Source organism: Kogia breviceps, chromosome 15, assembly GCF_026419965.1.
Source record: "Kogia breviceps isolate mKogBre1 chromosome 15, mKogBre1 haplotype 1, whole genome shotgun sequence".
In the NCBI taxonomy this organism is placed as follows: domain Eukaryota; kingdom Metazoa; phylum Chordata; class Mammalia; order Artiodactyla; family Physeteridae; genus Kogia; species Kogia breviceps.
Window position 1 is genome coordinate 76885066 of NC_081324.1, and position 19431 is coordinate 76904496.

The window sequence follows — 19431 nt, forward strand, 5'->3', positions numbered from 1 at the left end:
GCCTCACCCTCAGAGCATCTGATGTTGTAGGTCTGGAGTGGGATCTGAGCATTTGCATTTCTGATGAGTTTCCAGGTGCTGCTGCTGCTCCTGGTCTGGGGACCACACGTTGGGAGTGAATGTGCTAGAACAACAGAAGAGAGCAAGAGGATAGGAAGTGATGGAGAACGAAGAAAGAACCACAAGAAGAGAGAGGATAGAAGGGAGAAGGAGGGACGATGGGGAGATGGGGAGAATGAGAGGTGAATGTGGGAAAGAGAAAGACTGAGAGAGGGCAGCTAGGACGAGGGATGACACTGAAAGAAGGGAGGGCTTCCCTGGTGGCGCAGTGGTCGAGAGCCCGCCTGCCGATGCAGGGGACGCGGGTTCGTGCCCCGGTCCGGGAAGATCCCACGTGCCGCGAAGCGGCTGGGCCCGTGAGCCGTGGCCGCTGCGCCTGCGCGTCTGGAGCCTGTGCTCCGCAACGGGAGAGGCCAGAACAGTGAGAGGCCTGCGTACCCCCCAAAAAATAAAAATAAAAAATAAAAGAAGGGAGATGAGGTGGGAGAGAGAGAGAGAGAAAGAGAGAGACGGAGATAGAGCTGCTTGAAAAAAATGCATTACAGTTGTCAAGGTGTCAGTGCTAGAATCTGGGCAAAGGGCCAGTGGGAGCTAAGCCTTGAGCATTTGCGGGGCCACCTACTGTACGTACAGCTAGAAGTTTCCCATCCATACCTGTTGGTGGATATTCCTGGGTTTGGAGTTTCCCAGTCTCAGCTTAGTGACACCAGCAGATCTGGAAGCAAATCTGGCTCCAGCTAAGGGAGAAAGTCATGAAAAAGGAGGACAGAGTTCTCCAGTGGCCTCCTTTTCTCATCTTACCGGCCCCCCTCCCGGGTCTTGTTAGATCCTGGATCTCCTTACCAACTTGTCCCTCTGACCCAGGAAAACTGCCAACTCATTCTGGAACCAACTGTCCGACTCCAGGCATTTCTGCTCCCCGCTGCTGGCCCGGACACATCCCCCAGCCAAGCCATGCCCAAGAGTTCCCAGAGCTCCCCTTTGAGGCCGTAGTGGTCCTCAGCCCCCGGGTCAGACAAACAAAATGCAGTCTTGAGGGTCAGAGGAGACCCCACCAGGGGCTACTGATGAAATTGACATACTCCTGGGGCCGCCTTCCCAGAAAGGAAATTTGTAGCATCAGAACCTGGGGCCACCTCCACGTGAGGAAATCCAAGTGGGTGGAGAGAAGCCGGGGCTTAGCTATGTCACCTGGTTCAAAAGAGATACGCACTGGTCCCTGGAGATGCACTGTGTTGTAGTGATGGTGGGATAAACAGGCTTAGGAATTGTAGGCTCAGCCTGGGAAGCCAGCAGGGATGGCAGTGCCTCTCTCCCCTGGAGGTGCAAGAAATCCTCCCTATAAATCAAGGAAATTAAATAGAGTGCAGGGTTTAGAGGCATTGCTCAGATGCCTAATCCTGATGCCAAGGTTGCTGAAAGGACCGCCACGCCCAGCCAGAAGAAAACTGTTTCACAGGCTTTGCTCTCCCAGGAGCCCAGCGAGGAGGCTGCACCCCGTGACAATTCAACTGGTGGAGCTTCTTTGCAATCCCAGGGCAGAGGAACACTGGAAAGGGACTCAGAGACCCTTTTCCTCCTCCTGCAGAGAAACTGAGTCCAGGTGCAGAGAAGGCACTTGTACAGAGGCATTCGGGGTTACACAGGGATTAGCTATCACCCGAATGCACAGGCACACACAGTTGCACCTGCAGGTGGCAACCGGAAACTGTGTCAGGGAACAAGGGGGTTGCTTTTAGAACCATGGGCCTGTTGCAGAGTAAGGCAGGGCAACAGAGGAAGGGGCCTACCTGAGGCAGGGTGCATCTTTAAAACGAACAAGCAATTGACGAACACACTTCTTTTCCTATTGTAAAGTTAGGCAAGAACATGTATCACTTTTTTGGAAAATGTAAAATGTTTCAGATAAGCAGGCAAGCGAAAGCAAACCCTACGAGGAGGAACGGCTTCAGAGTTTTGAGCATTTCTGATGCATGGGACAGGAGACCAGGCCCTTGCCTTCAGTCGTGTCACTTAATCCCCACAAGTGCCAAAAGGAAGTGCTTTGGTTGCAGCCATTTTTCAGATAAGGAGAGTAAAGCACGGAGAGGTGAAGATAATTGCTCAGGATCAAAATCGAGCCTCTCTGTGCTTTTCACTTAATTCTCTCAAATGAACGTTTCTCAGTGACAGAAATTATTCTTCCACGACATCCCATGGCTACCTACAATTCGCTGGTAGAATATACACAGTATCTTTGATGGCAGGACTGCAAACTTTTTCTTTGAAAGCCAGAGAGTCAATACCCTCCCCTTTGCAGATCCCTGGTCTTGTCACAAGTCCTTGACTCTGCCTTTGTAGCAGGTGAAAGCAACAACAGGCACGGCTGTGTCCCCAAAAAACTTCATTTACAAAATCAGGAGGTGAGCTGGATTTGGCCTGTGGTCTGTAGTATCGCCTAGTTTGCCATCCCACGCCCTGCAGCACTGCCAGCACCTTGTTACCAATGCGAAATAATAACAGTCATCATTGCTGTTGTTTCTGTTGTTATACAGTATAACAAAATAGCTGTGACGAGATAGGGTCTTGTATCTGCAAGCCAACTCATCAAGCACACACAACAAATCCTGAAGAGCAGTGATTCTCAAGCTGTGCTGTGTTTGAGAATCTACGGAGCTTGTTAAAAACGCAGCGGGGAGGGGGCGCTTCCCCGGTGGCGCAGTGGTTGAGAGTCCGCCTGCCGATGCAGGGGACGCGGGTTCGTGCCCCGGTCCGGGAAGATCCCACGTGCCGCGGAGCGGCTGGGCCCGTGAGCCATGGCTGCTGAGCCTGCGCGCCCGGAGCCTGTGCTCCGCAACGGGAGAGGCCACGACAGTGAGAGGCCTGCGTACCGCAAAAAAAAAAAAAAAAAAAAAAATGCAGCGGGGGACCCCCCCCTGCAGAGAATCTCATACAGACAGGCTGCATTAGGGCCCAAGAGTCTGAAATTTTAATGAGCACTCTTAAGGTGGCCCTGATGAAGCGGCTGGGGGCCCACATTTAGAAAAACACTTCTAGATGGGTCATGGGCTGGAAAGCGAGAAGAGATGTCTTGGGGGAGACAGGCCAGCGTTTGGAGTAGGGAGGAACAAGGTGGCACCCCTAGCAGGATAGCTCTTGGGGCCTTGTGAGGATCTCCCTGGAAGGGACGGTGACAGGGTTGAGTGGTAAAGAGAACAGCTCACTAGAAAAGCATCTACTATGTGCCAGGTGATTCCCATGGGTTAACTCAACAACTCAAATCCCTTTCCCCCAGATTAGAAGGGTGACAGGAGGAGCAGAGCTTGACTAAGATGCTCAGCTTGCTGGCATCGGTCTGTAATCTTGCTCCTTAATCACAGAACCTGAACAAGGACCTGAGTTTGAGAGATTGGAAGATTGGGACACAGAGGACGAACCAAGCTCAGAAGGGAGGAGGAACTCACCGTGTTGGAGGCTCAGATAGGTCCGTACAGGGAAAAGCTGGGCTGCCCAAAGAGCTCTGGATTCCGTTGATGGGCTGATTTCCCAAGGGCCTCTAGGGTAAGTTCTAGAATTTCCAATTCCAGGCCAGGGAGGAATGATTCTCAGAATCAAGGTCACATGACCCACTCTACCCACAGTGTACCTGCATCAGGACTCGGGCTCCTGGTGCCTGACCTACCTGCTGTGGTCTGGCAAAAAGATCCCAGCCACGTTATCCTTTCACTCGGTGGCTACGCATCTGCATACAGCTGGCACTTAATAAATGCTTGCTGATGTCCTCTGGTACCCAAATCATTTTCCTTTCTCTCTTACAGACTTTTAGCACCGAGAGTCATGCAAGCAAAGATTTACTGTAGGCTTGTCATGGGTGGGCACCTTCTGTACTAAATGTGCTACATTCACGGAAAATAATTCAATCTTCAAGCGTCCTGGTGGTAACCATGAGATAATTCCTGTGTATTTTGCATAAGTTCTGTGTCTGCAAAATGTTATACTCATTCTAGAGAGGTCTGAGCCAAGTCTCAGGAGGGTTAAGTGATTTTTTTCCCCCCAAAATTGTAGAGTTAAGAGGTAGAGGAGGTAGTATTTGTTTATTATTATTATTTGTGTGTGTGTGTGTGGTATGTGGGCCTCTCACTGCTGTGGCCTCTCCCGTTGCGGAGCACAGGCTCCGGACGTGCAGGCTCAGCGGCCATGCTCACGGGTTCCCGGATGTGGGATCTTCCCGGACCGGGGCACGAACCCGCGTCCCCTGCATCGGCAGGCGGACTCTCAACCACTGCGCCACCAGGGAAGCCCTGGAGGTAGTATTTGAATGATTTGTTTAACCTATTTAACCACCGTGTCACAAGCCTCTCTAGTTTCCAAACATTCTCTCATGTATGCTCTCCTTTGCTTCTTATAGCAGCCTGTGGCTTGTTGGGGTAAGGTGGTGGGTCTTCAAAGTGTGACTTCTAGACCAGGAGCGTCCACAGCACCTGAACTTGTTAGAGGTGCAGATTCTCAGGCTCTTTCCCAGATCCAGTGACTCAGAAACTTGTGAGGAGGAACACCCCGCAGCTTGTCCAAGGATCCACAGGCAGTGGTAGTAGGGCTGACTCTTAACACCATTGTCCGGGGTTTCTCATCAGAATCACCTGGGAGACACTGCTTTTCCCTAGACCTTGTAGCTCAGGATCTCCAGAGCTGGAGCCCCAGAATCTGCATTTTCACAAACTCCCAGGAGACTCCAGAGTTCGCAAATTACCTCCGGAACTCCCACTGGACTAGAATCACACAGCACATTCCTCTTCCCACCAGCAAATTTCCTTCTTTCTTTTGTCCCCAGACTCCCTAGGCAGGGTACAAACTACTTATGTACAACTAACCAGTTGTAGAGAGAGGCCTAGTTTCGTGCAGGGAAATCAGAGGAACCCAGGTACCCTGCCTTACACCTCTGAGTTCTTAAGCTGCTTCATTAAAAGAAATTACAAGTCATCCACAGATGTTTATTGTAAGCCTTTCAAACACTATAGAACTTTACAGATTTTTTTAAAAGGCAAAGCTGTTTTTCTCCCGACCCTTACCCCCATATCCACCCTCAAGTACTGTTAGCAGTCTGGTGTGTAGCTTTCCAGACATTTAAAATCCGTATTTCAATATATATATATGCACATGCACACTCAGATGATAATTCAAAACAGAAATGGGACTATATTATTCTTATCATACTGTGGCATGACCCTCGTAACAGGATATTGTGTACATACTTCTCTGTGTCTGGTGTGTTTTTCAGGGCATACATATATAGCCTCTTCTTGCTGAAGGTTATAGGGTATTCTGCTTCCAGAAGTATCTTAATTAAATTAATTAGTCTCCAGCTGATGGAGATTTTTGTAGCCTTTATTTTTCACTATTACAAAATGTGGGACCCTAAGCATCATCAATCAGCTTGAAGAGGAAATCCTGGGATCCTGCCTTCTGTCCGCTTGACTATCCTATTCTAGCCTTTTCCAGTCAGACTTTCCTACGCCTAAGAGAAAAACTGACCCAGAATGACAGCTACTTGTTGTCATTTCTGTTGTTGTTGTTTTCTTTTTCCTACCCGCTTCTTGAGGATTAGGGAAGGTAGAAAACTGAAATGAAAATATTTCCTTTTCTTTTCTTTTCTTTCTTTTATTTTTTATTTTTTGCCAAGGTGGGATGATTGGTATGAATGCCAATTTGAGCTTCAAGATGGACACTCTGGGATGATACTGTCCATACCATTTTTCGAGGGAGGGGAGCTGTTTTTCCTGATTGAAAGATTTGGCCGTTGGCAGAGACAGGGTAAGTGGGTGACTTCTCCCAGGTTGAGCGGGAATCGTGACAGAGACTGGGTTATAGCTGCTCTCCATTGCTTGGTGTCCTTTTGCTTTCTTCCTTCCTTTTTCTTTTTTTCTTTCCTTCTTTCTTTCCAGATGAACAATAATTCTAATTTCATTTTTATTTGCCAATTTAACTTCTAGTATGAAGCCCCACTTGCCAGAAGTTAATCTCATTCTTTTTTAAAAATTTAATTTAATTTTTAGTTTTTTGGCCACACTGCACACACAGCATGCAGAATCCTAGTTCCCCGACCAGGGAGCGAACCTGCACCCCCTGCATTGGAAGAGCGCAGCCTTAACCACTGGACCGCCAGGGAAGTCCCAATTTCACTCTTTTTTGATGTTCTGCAGCCTCTTCCTTGAAGCTGATTCTGAAATCTGGAGTCTTTATATAATGGCAAGGTACGGGGTGGAGATGGTATTGAATTTACCAATTGAATGTATTACACTTATTCAGTGTAATCTGTTGATGGGGGCATCCATCAGGAGTGAAATCTTCCTGTACGGCTTGCTGTTATTTTCTGAGGTCCCCCCAATCCCATGTGACTTCAGTATAAAAGCTGCACTGCCACCCCCTCCCCCTCCCCCAGCTCCCTATGACTCAGTCCCCTACTCATCCCTGAGTCATTCGAGAATGGAAATCATGAGCAAAACCTGGCTTTCACCCAGGCGGTGACAGAACACATCCAGAAAATCAGGGATTCCCCGTTCTGCCAGGGAGGCGTGAGTGGAGACAGCTGATTCTCCATGGTCAGGAGGGAGATGTTTCAAAGTTCCAGGCCGCTGGGGTTGGCAGGAGAGCCTGTTGTTTTGGGAAACTGTGCATTGTAACACTTGTGAGAGCACAGAACCGGCTTCAAGGCAAGAGAAATAACAGCTGAAATAGACAATGCAACAGTGGTGAGCTATGACCTCACGTCCCATCGGGGTCATCCTCTTAATTATCCATATGTTAAAAACCCATTTCTCTTCTTTATCAATAATAATAGCTAATTTTGTTGTTATTGTTGCTGTAAAAACAGCTACTCTGTTTGGCGCACTTAGAATGCTTTATTCCCTCGAATCCTTAGGACAACACTTTTGATGGGCATTGTTGTGATCTTTATTGTAAATTAAGGAAACTGAGGCTCAGAAAGGTTAATAAGCACTTTGTTACACAGTTAAGAGAATATGGCCCCCAGGGCTGGTGAATGATTGTGGTAAGCACTGAATTAATAGTCCCAAATCACATGAGCAATCATTACTAAAAAGGGACAAATGCTTCTGGCCTCAAAGCTTGTATTAGTTAACTACTGCTGTGTGACAAATGACCCCAGATATCAGTGGCTGAAAACTACAGACGTCTATTATCCCACAGTTTCTGTAGGTCAACCATCTGGGAGCAGCTGAGCTGGGCAGTTCTGGCTCAGGGTCTCCAGTGAAGTTGCTGTCAAGTTGCCAGCTGGGCTGCAGTCTCATCCGAAAGCTTGTCTTGGAGAAAATCCATTTCCAAGATCACTCATGTGGCTGTTGGCAGGAGGCTTAGCCCTCATCAAGTGGGTCCTTCTATAGGGCTGCCCCCCAAATGGCTTCTCCCAGAGCAAGTCACGAGAGAGAGAGAGAAAGAAACAGGAAGAGAGGAACTGCAATCTCTTTTCTTACCTCATCTCAGAAGTGATACACCACCACTCTTGCTGTATGCCACTGGTCACACAGATCCACCCTGGTACAATGTGTGAGGGGACCATAGAAGGGTAGGATGCTGGTGGATGTCCTGGGAGCTGGCTGCCACATAAGGATGCATCTCATTACTAGAAAATCTTCAAGGTCTTCATGTAATACAACGCATCTGAGGGCTCAGTATCCTTTGCTTCTTTTTCCTCTCCATCCACCATTTGGACCAAATTCAGATGTATTTTTTTTTTTTTTAAAAGGGACACTTCTCATCAAAGTGTGGGGAGATTCAATCTTGATTCTTCACAAGAATATCACCCAACAGACTTCCTTCCTGTCAACTCAGTCCGATCAGCAAATGAGCAGTTTATGTTATCCTTTCCCTTACCCTCTTGAATCCAGGATGCTGGTTATTCAAGCTCTGCCTCCATCACTCCACCCCACCCCCATCTCAAAACCAACTCTCCACCCTGCTTAACCTCTCTGTCCCAGAGGCTGAACCATGCAGACTATAAGACCTGCATTCCCTTGACACTGGATTTCAATTGAGTTTGTCCAACAGAAGCACCAGCTGGAGATGGGAGGATGGAGAGAGAGGGTTGCGGTGTCAGTGCCTCTGTCCCCTCTCTGCTCCTGCATCACCATTCTGAGAATGGCTGTGGCCCTCCATGTCTACACCTCTTATGGGGCAGCCCCACCCCGGCTCCAACTCTCACTGGACCCTGACACCATTTTCCTCCACTGCCCCTTCCGTTCCAGGATTGTTAACAACTTCCTGCTGTTGCAAATCCCCGAGTCCTTTACCATCCCCTTCTGGTTCTTTTTATCAGGCTCACACCTCTGTAAATAACCCCTTTAGAAATGTCTCTGAGAGTAACCATCGGAATGGAATTCATTTTCCTGCTGGGAACCAGGCTCATAGAGAATGAAATGGCCTCTGACTCCCACACCTTTATTTCCTCACATTTCAAGACAATCCTTTAACTATGTGCCATTGTAGAGAAGGGCATAGGGCTTGTTTTAGGGGACACAGGACTTGAGACTCCTCGAGCCATATTAGGGAGTATAAATACGTTGGATTTATATGGCCATGGCCATGACTACTGCATCACTCCGCTAGTGTCATCAAGAATTTTATGGACGTTTAATGTAGAATGCATGCGTGTGGGCTTTCAAAGGATTCCCAGCAGATGATTACTTAAGGCACTGAGATTTGAGGAGCCTGAGGCAGTTCTTCCTCACCCCTAAAATACCACCGTCCCCCCAAAGTTGACCACAGTTTGCTATCTGGGTCAGAGAACACTGTGTATGGCCTCCTCTTTATGATACTTTAAAAAATAAGAGTCTTTATTCGTTTTTCTTTCTGGGGAAGGACAGTTCAATAAATCCAGATTTTAAAACTTCTTTTCCCTACTTTGATGAATCCTTGCTCTGGAGCCCAACTCCATCTGCACCAAGAAACACCACAGCTGAAGACCCCTATAGGATGGTTCCCACTCCTGGTGGGTCCCTGGTATACAATCTGGTGGGCCCAGGATGGGGGCTGAGGGCTGGCTTGTCCCCGATTCTGTGACTGCCTTCACGACTGCCATGTCCAGAACACCCTGCATCCTTACAGATAACTGACTTCCTGAGTCCTGACCGATTCTTAGGATCCCTATTTCCTTGCTGAGTGACTCCATTCATTTATGTATTTGTTCATTTATGTATGTATTCAACAACTACTTATGGACTCTGGTAGTTCTAAGCGCTGGAGAAGTAACAGTAGACAAAATGGACATTATAGAGATACTATAAGTAACTTATGTAGCATGTTTGAAAGGGGAGAATAAAGCAGGGTGGAATGGAGTGGGAGGTACGGATGAGGTTGGGGTATTAAACGGGATGGTCAGAATAGGCTTCCGTGAGGTGACATTTGAGCAATCAGTTGGGAGTGAGGGGACGTCCCAGCCTGCTATCCTGGGGAAGAGTGATCCAGGCAGGAGGACAGCTTGTGCAAAGGCCCTGAGGCGGCAACCATAGGTTAGAGGAACAGCAAAGAGGACTGTGTGTCTGGAGGGGAGGGAGGGGAGGGAGGGAAGGAGAGGCGTAGGAGATGAAATCAGAGAACAACTGGTGGAGGGTAAGGAATGATGGAGCCTTTCGGTCATAGTAAAAAAAATTGACTTTTATACTCTTTAGTCTAATGAAAAAGAAGATTCAGCGAAACACTTCAGAAACCCTCTCTGTACGTTTATGCAAGTGCTGAACACAGAAAGGGGCTAAAGCATCTTTCCACTTTGGGGAGAAGAGCTGAAATCATTATGCAGATAAAGCAAATAGGAAGTCTCAGCTGGTCCATGTACGAATGCACACATGTGAGTGTGCGTGCGCGCGCACACACACACACACACACAGTATACTCTCCTAGAAACAAGAGTGATATAAACAGAGAAATGGCGACGGTGGCAGCCTGGAGCCTTGGGCTGATGTCGGGGAAGCCGCAGCACTAATGCTAATGAATTCTGATGATTTGGAGCAGTCATTAAACTAATAAACCCATCTGCAAATTAGCGCAGCGGCTGCAGCCAGCGAACATTTAATCAAGCCGCCTTCATTATTTTAGACACAGCACACTTGGCGGAAGTGACTATAGGAGACATGATCGGGGACCTTCATCTGATGATTTTATCACTTGCCTGCCAGAGCGTGAAGGAGTCCGTGTGATGAAGTTGCTCTGTTGGTTTTTTCCCTGCCAGAAGGGAATGCCTGGGAAGGCCAAACCTTCTTTTCCTCTCTGATTACACGATGCCCTTCTTTTCACAAATACCTTGTGATGCATTCGTTATTTACTATTTTGAGCTTGCTTCTTAAGTTTTGTTGTTGGACCCCCATCTTCTAAAGGAGTGTCTTTGCTTTGGTTCCTCCCATTTTCTCCCCACCTCTCTCTTCTCCCCAAGCTTGATTCCTGCCCCCAGCCTCCCCTGCCTTTTCTCAGTCACTCAGTCCTTGAAAACCTCAGGTCAGGCAATTCCCAGCATGAGCAGGGAGGATGGTGGGGTCCCAAGAGGGTCCTGATTCCTCTCTTGAAATGTCCAGCCAAATCCCTGTTCGTCACCTGTCTGTCCCCTCGTCCCCCGAAATGCCACCCTTGCTGACCAGTTCGCATTATTATCTGTGATCTAATTAGATTAGGGTGACCAACTTGTTCAGGATTTTCTGGGACTTTCCTAGTTTGAGCAATGGAAGTCCCACATCCAGGGAAAGCCCTTAGGCTCTGGCAAACTTGGACATTTGGTCATCACGTCAGAGAGTCACCACCATTTCTGTCTCATATCGGGCTTGTGCTTCCCAGGTGTAATTTGGCTTCATGTATAATTTTTATTATTGATAAAGGATGAAATGTTAACAGTTCCTAATAAGTCTCTTTCTCTCTCTCTCGCTCTTTCTCTCCCCCTCCCTCTTTCTGTCTCTGTCTCTCTCTTTCTCTCTCAATCTCTGTGTGTGTGTGTCTCTCTTTCTCTGTCTCTGTCTCTATCTCTGTCTCTCTCTCTCTCCCACACACACACTAGCCTCTAACCCACTGTATGTTAAAGTAGGTGGACTTTGGCTAGAGATTATGGTTGGATTTATTCAGTGTTTTAACTGAAGTATAGTTGATTTACAATATGGTGTTCGTTTCAGGTGTACAGCAAAATGATTCAGTTATATACATTTTCTAAACATTCTTTTCCATTATAGGTTATTACAAGATACTGAACATAGTTCCCTGTGCTATACAGTAAATCCTTGTTGTTTATCTATTTTATATATAGTGCTGTGTATCAGTTAAGCCCATACTCCTAACTTATCCCTCCCCACTCTTCCTCTTTGGTAACCACGAGTTTGTTTTCTATGTCTGTGAGTCTGTTTCTGTTTTGTATACAGATTTATTTGTATTATTTTTTAGATTCCACATATAAGTGAGATCAAGATGTATTCAGTTTTGCAAACTTATGGTTACCAAAGGGGAAAGGAGGAGCAGGGGTAAAGTAGAAGGTTGAGATTAATGTACACACACTACTCTATATAAAGTAGGTAACCAACAAGGACCTACTGTACAGCACAGGGAACTATACTCAATATTTTGTAATAACCTATAAGGGAAAAGAATCTGGAAAAGAATAGCTATATATACATATACATATAACTGAATCACTGTGTTGTACACCTGAAACTAACACAACATTGCAAATCAACTATACTTCAATAAAAGAAATCAAAAGAAAAACATTTATTCAGTTTTGAATCCTCTGAAAGTTTGCGTGAGATGTGTGTGTGTGAGTGTGTGTGTGAGTGTGTGTGTGAGAGAGAGAGAGAGAGGGATGGGGGAAGGGAAAGGGAAAGATATTGCATATTTTTTTTTCTAAGAAGAGGTTCAAACATTCATCAGCTTCTCAAAGGGGTTTGTAACCCAGAAAGGTTAAGAACCATGGCTCTGGGACATCCTGAAGTAAGGATGGGGGCGAAAGAAAACACAGTCAGAAACAAAATCTCAGCCTCCCTATCTTCTGTCTTTCCTTCTTCGCTTCCCTCTCCTCTCTTTGCTTTCTCTCTCCTTCTCACTTTTGTTCTAGTTTTCTCTTTTCCTCTTCTCTCTCTCTCTCATCTCCTCCCTTGCCGTGTCTTCCTCTCTCTGCTTCTCTCTGTATCTGTTTCTCTCATCAAGAGGATTAAATGAGAGAATGTGCAACGCCTGGCTTCCGATAATATTCAATCAAATGTTTTGTACTGTTTGTTACCATGCCTGGTAAACGCCGTAAACACGGTTGCATACAACACCCCGATTTTAAAAAGATTCAAATTGCCTTTCCAGAGTGCGCGGGTGGAAGGAAGGATGGGTTCCCAGCTGGGAGGTGCTGACGTGCCCTTGTTCAGATACAGCCCGGGGGCGTAGGGAGCTTGAACGTCACGTTCAGGACGCCCCGGGGGGTCGTCCTCGGTGGTCCCTGGCCTCATTCCCAGGCCTGTCCGGCCCCAAACGCTTCCTTCTTAGGCCCTAGCCTAGATGGCTTGAGGGCAACTGCTGAACCTCGGTTTTTCCTTATTACAAAAAGATGGATAATCCGTGTGTTTTCTTCCTAATGGGAGGATTTGGGATGGAATGAACAAACATACCGGGGAGCATATTCTCTAGAGGCAAAGAACACGGTGAAGAGTCTGGTCATCGCTTTGCCTACCCTCAGGTATTTCCTTTCCTCTGCCTTGAATAGAAATGGAAAGTGTGTGTGTGTGTGTGTGTGTGTGTGTGTGTTTCCTTCTGCGGAACCGTCTCCCCATACTTCTCAGAGGCGGTGGTCCTATGGAGGCATAAGAGGGATAGTGGACGAGGGAACATTCATCCTACAAAAAAAGAATTCAAAGCTAATCGTTGTTCTTACCTTTGCAAACACTTCTGTCACGTTGGAGGCTCAGGGAATCAGGACACGAAGCTGCAGAGACTGAGCGAAAGAGGAATTAAGTAAATAAACACAGCATTTGAAGATGATGAAGTGCTTGACAGGAACCTCGCTGTGGGTGGGTTAATTGATCAATATTTGCTGAATTCTTGTAGTAGACGCCGTCCTGCGTCTTTAGAAGATGTCGTTCTTGCCGCCGAGATAATGGAAAAGGTATTTAGAAAGCCAAGCCTCCTGTCCAGACAGGTGGCAGTTTATTCCTTTTCTGAAACGATAATGCCAATTACTATCGATTGAGAATTCAATGGGCGCCAGGCATGCCATGTGCATTACTTCATGGAATTCCCATGTCGGTGTCCACAAGGAAACCGAGACTCAGAGAGGCTCAGTGACTTACCTGCTGGAGCTCAGCTTTCTGTGCCTTTCTTCACCGGAGTACCAGTCAGGATGGGCTGAGAGTATCAGCACCCTGCGATCTCTAATGTGCCCACAGATCCCCTGAGGTATCTTGTCAAAATGTAGTTCTGCATCCGTAGCTCTATTTCTGTTTTGTAGATAAGTTCATTTGTACCCTTCTTTTTAGATTCCACATATGAGCGATACCATGTGATATATGTCTTTGTCTGACTTCCTTCACTCAGCATGAAAATAAACTTATGCTTACCGGGGGCAAAGGGTCGGGGAGGGATAAATTGGAAGATTGGGAGGGACATATACACACTACTTAAGGACCTACTGTCTAGCACAGGGAACTCTACTCAATACTCTGCAATGGCCTATATGGGAAAAGAATCTAAAAAAGAGTGGATATATGTATACGTATAACTGATTCACTTTGCTGTACAGCAGAAACTAACACACATCGTAAATCAACTATACTCAAAGAAAAAAAATGAAAGAAACATTGATCAAAATAGCCAAAAAATGAAGATTCTGGTTTAGTAGACCCCAAAATCTGCATCTCTAACAAGCTCCCAGGTGAGGCCGATGCAGGTGACCTGCAGGTCTCCCTTTGAGTAAGAAGGGACTAGGTTATGCTGCAGTAACAAACATCCCGCAAATCCCAGCGGGTGAAAGTAACAAAGACTCCTTTCTTCTTCATCACAAGTTGAGTGAAGGGCTCCACCCCATGTCATCCTCACTTTAAGGACAAGGATAATGGAAGAGCTATCATTTGGAATAGTGACACAGCAGCAGGAGAAAAAGATCTCTGGGGAGGTCTCACAGCAGCAATTAAATGCCCCAGTGAGGAAGTGATGCATGTCACTTCTGTTCGAAGATCATTGGCTAAAATTCGTCACACCATCCCACCTAATCACAAGGAGGACGCGGATTGCCTGCAAATTTAGGAAAGATGGGAGGCAGGAATGTTTGGTAAGTGTCAGTAAAACTATCACGACCTGCCTACAAAACCATCCATCAAGGGCTTAACCAGCACTTCTTAAGCAACTAACACCAAGTGAGATACTATGGGTGGTATTGAACAATTCTTTGCTCCCTTTCACGTGAACTCTGGTTACTTCAACAATCTAAAGGAAAATATAAAACAACCGTTCATGCACGGACACACACAAAAAGCACATCCAAAGTTTTGCAACCTTAAAATATGCAGTAATTACAAACGAGCTTTTGGACTTATGCAAAATTGGAATTGCACAAGACTTTCCAAAATAAAACTATTGCATAAGCTAGGAGTGTCCTTGTGTTATAAATGGAGATCATTCTGTATGCAGAGTTTTGCATACCTGCTCTTCTTTTCTTACCATTTTCTGCTCACAGTTGTCTGTATCTTGGATTTTACAGACTATATCATTTTCTCAGGCTATAATTTCTATTGATACAATGTATTTAACCAATCATTTCTGTTGAATATTTAGTTTGGTTTCAACTTTTAGTTTTTGCTGTTATTTTCAACACTACAGTGACTAAGCAGGTAGGAAATATTTCTGCACATTCATATTTATTTCCTTGTAACAGATGCCTAGAAGTGGAATTACTCAGCCACAGAATATCAATACCGTTAAGGGTTTTGACGTACACTGTCAAAATACTATCATAAAGCTATGCCAGTTCAGAATCCCATCAGCTTTATTTGAATGTCCATTTCATCAGAGCTTCACAATGGGAAATAGCTTTTAATTGTAAATTTGAGAGTAAAATATATGATTGCAATTATAGCTTGCGTTTCTTTGGTAACTAGTGTGTGGGAATTTTTTGAAACTATTCATTAGTGAATTTTTCTTTCCCTCTCATTTATTACTCCAGGTCCCTGTTCCATTTTATTTTCCTTTTGAGCTTTAGAGCCTTGCTTATTCTATGATGACTTTATGTAAAAGAGCGCTTAATCCTTTGTTTAACATGTATGTAGCTGGAGTTCTTTTCAATGTGTCTCTTGTCTTGTAGGTGTCGTTTTAAAAAGACATTGTGGGATTGTGGGAGATCTGAGTTGGTGGGAACTTTATGGGAGCAGTTTGGCAAAATATAGCTAACAATTTGAAAATGTAATACTCCTTCATGAAACAATTCCACTTCTAGGAATTTTTCTTAGGGAAATCCACACGAATGTGGAAAAATATTTAGGTATTAGGTTATTCCTTGCAGTGTTGCAAATGATAGCAAAAAGAGGTCTTTATTTTATTTAATGAGACTTATCCAATCTGTCTTCCTCTATGTTTCTTTTTTATTGTTTTGGTAAATATTAAGTCTCAGCTGCTGCACTAAGAGAGACAAAGATGTCATTTTAATATTCTTCGAGGGGTTTTTTTCCCCTAAAATTTGTGTGTGGGTGGTTGAGTAAATAGATAGACAGGTGAACAGAGAGATGATAAGAGGATGGACAGAAAGACAGACAGATGATGATGACAATAGATAGATGATGGGTAGATAGATGGATATGGATGGAAAGACAATAGATAGGTGATAGATAATAGGTAGTAGATGACGATAGATGATGGGTAGATTACAGATAGATAATACATAAACAGATGATAGATTGATTATGGATAGATGATTGATGATAGATAGATAGATGATCGACAAATAGATGGTAGATAGATAGATAATAGATAGATGGACAGATAGGCAGATAGATATAGAATAGATCCGTCTCTTTGACCAACCAGTTCTCCTCATTAAATGCGCATCAGAATCGCACAAAAAGCTCTAGTCACTTAATCACATCCGGGCTCCTCCCCGAGAGGGAATGATTCAGTTGAGCTGGGTGGGGCCCCGCAGTGGAGGCAAGAACAGGAGCAGTGCTCTTGGGAACAGAAGCCAAGAATTAGAGAGAACAAACAAGGGGCAGCTGAGTCCCCACCGAGGTGGAAAGCTAGAGAGTAAATGAGCAAGTTCCCGCCTAACTTAGAATAGAGCCCGCACTCCTCAGCCTGGCCCCGGGCTCTTTGCCCACGCTGCCCTGGAGCATGGCTCGGAGCTCACCTGGTCCCCAGCTGCCCAGCCTCAGTCCAACCAGCTCTGCTTCTGACCCCCCCAGCACGCCAGGCCTTTGGCCTCACTGTTCCGTCTGCCAGGATGCTAAGACACGGCTGTCTCTCTCCGCTGAACACTCAGTTCCAAAGTTACGTCCTCAGAGAGTCACCCTCCCGATCTCCTCTATTCCAAAGAGCCACCCCAGCCCCCTATAACCAGATGGCATTAACTTTGGGTTCTCTCCTCCATCTTTGCCCCATGGCTCAGTCTTCTCCATCCTTTTCCTCGCCTCACTAGGGTTCCCCCTCACCTCCTCAGCCCTGCTTGGCTTGTCAGTAATTCAGGTCCTTCTACGTCATCTTGGGATGGGACCACGGAGGTGGCGACATCACCTTCCGAGCATGGTTTCCCGTTGCTCTTCACCTGTCTCTTGTGTGTCATGATGCGGGAAGGTGACGTCTTGCTCTGCCTTGAGCTGTGCTAGCAAATGTCCCTTCTAGTCCCCCAACCCTCGTATATGACAAGCTAGAGTGGAGACAGGGAACACACTGGCCCTACACACAAATTGTTACCCTGGTGCGTTGAAAACCCAGAGAGAGCTTTTGTGCTTTGCCATAACAAGAAGGCAGCCTATGTGATAGATGTCAACTACACTTACGCTGGTGATCATTTCACAATATACATGAATATATTGTATATTGAATCATTAGGCTGTACACCTGAAACTAATAGAATGGTATGTCAATTATATCTCAGTTTTAAAAAGTAGGTGTGAAACCTTAAATAAAGGTACACTTTACTTGAAGGAAAAAAAAAAAGATAGTAGCATAAATTTAATGAGGACCTACCACGTTCCAGGTATTGAGATGGGCAGGAAGGTTGAGACCCTCTCCCTCTGGTCAAGGATCCCTCCAGCTCCAGGTTACCACAGTCCCCACCACTCCCTAGTGTCCCCCCCTTAGCTTGCCTCACTCATTTCTTACTCCCATGGTCCCTGTGAGCGCTTGAGATTCTAACCTCTCTTGCTGAAATTGTTAAGGAGTTTGGAGTAGGTCTGAAGCTGCAGAGTGGTAGAATCTGTCTTGTCATTTAAGGGGGAGACAGATCTATCCATGCAATCCCAGTGGTTGCATAAGAGGTATTTCTTCACTTGCGAACTATTAGGTGAGCATCTTGGATGTGCCTGAATGCGTGCTGTTCTGGGCACTCTGATGAGGGTGAGACCGTTTGCCCTGGGAAGGTACCAGAGCCTCCCTTCGCTCTCTCTGAGGATTCAGATGGGCTTCCTGACGGAAGGTGGTGACTGAGTAAGAGCTAAACAATCTCTCAGGGGTAAAAGGTTCCAGGCAGAAGAAATAGGAATACAAAGCTCAGGCCTTGAAGGCCGCTGTAAGGGGTTTGGCCTTTATCTTAAAGGCCATGAGAACCTGTTGAAGCATTTGAAAGAAGAAAACATTGGATTTTTTTCCGATTTGAAAAAGAACTCTCTAGTGCATACATATGTTCATCAAAAGATAATGACATGAACTGTTCAGAGCAGTGATATTTATAAGAGCTCCAAACTGAAAACTACCAAATGCCATTAGCAGTAGAACGGAGAAATATTTGTGGCATGTTCACACAGTGAATCCCATGCAGCATTTAAAAAGAATGATCTACTGATGTACAAGTACCCATAATAACATGAAGATGCTCACAAAAATAATACTGAGTGCAAGACGCGGACACAGAAGCATGCATACCTTAAAATTCCTTTCACGTAAAACAGATAGCTAGTGGGAAGCAGCCGCATAGCACATGGAGATCAGCTCCGTGCTTTGTGACCACCAGAGGGGTGGGATAGGGAGGGTGGGAGGGAGGCAGACGCAAGAGGGAAGAGATATGGGAACATATGTATATGTATAACTGATTCACTTTGTTGTAAAGCAGAAACTGACACACCATTGTAAAGCAATTATACTCCAATAAAGATGATAAAAAAAAAAAAAAAGAAAAGCAATCTGGGCCCAATATCTAAAGCAGCAGATTGGAAGAATGGTGTTGTCCTTTCCTCTTACAAGGAAGGAAGGGAGGGAGGGAAGGAAAGAAAGAGAGAGAGAAAGAAAATTATCCCTGTCCTCTGTCATTGTAAACTTTACTCAGACTAAAAATGCTTTGCGGACAATACAATTTTAAAAGAAGAAAAAAAAAAAAAAAACTTCCTTGCAAATAAAGAATAGAAATAACCAAAACAAATTTATGGCCTTGAAGTCCAGACACCAGTTGCCCTGGAAGAGAGCGGGGCCCAAAGGGTTGATGACGTGATTTCTGTTATTTCTCATCGGCGCTGGGTTATGTGATGTGTGCAGTTTGTGACAATTCATCCAGCTGAACGTTTAGAACCTGTGTCCTATTCTGCTTGTATACGACACTAATAAAATCCTCCACATTCAGCACCGTATTAGAGATGATGGTGGCTGACCTAGGGCAAATGTTATCTATCTTAAAATGAATGGAGTTAGGAGATGCTCAGAAGAGATAAAACCTAGAAGGCTTGGATCTTCAGAGGCCAAAGAGGGAAAGCTTTGAGAGCAGGAGAAACATTGCAAGACCAAACCCAAGAGCAGGCAGGTTCCAGGCACGGTTCAGAGGAAAAAGGAGAATCTTTCATCTCAACCCTGTTGGAGTGGAGTGGAAATGGCAGGGAACTCCACACGGAGTTAGGGTTTCAAAGGAACTAAAAGAACAAGGGAAGGCGAGATTTGCTGATGAAACATTTATTCACCTAAGAAAGTAACCCATAATTAAAAGACATGTGTAATAGGAATGCATCTGAGCCATGGGAAGTCGTCCCCCATAAATTTCCTCGAAAGGGGTCTAGTGCATCCTTCCCCTCCTCTGGGTACCATCTGCTTTGAAATGCTCCCTGCTTCCTCCTCTCCCTTCCAACCCCGCCGATATCTTTATCAAATTCTTGTTGAAACCTGGAAAGGGAAAAATATTTCCAGCAGTGAAAGCTTTAACTTGTCGCCTCGTGTTCTTCTCGGATTTCTAAGGCACGGAGG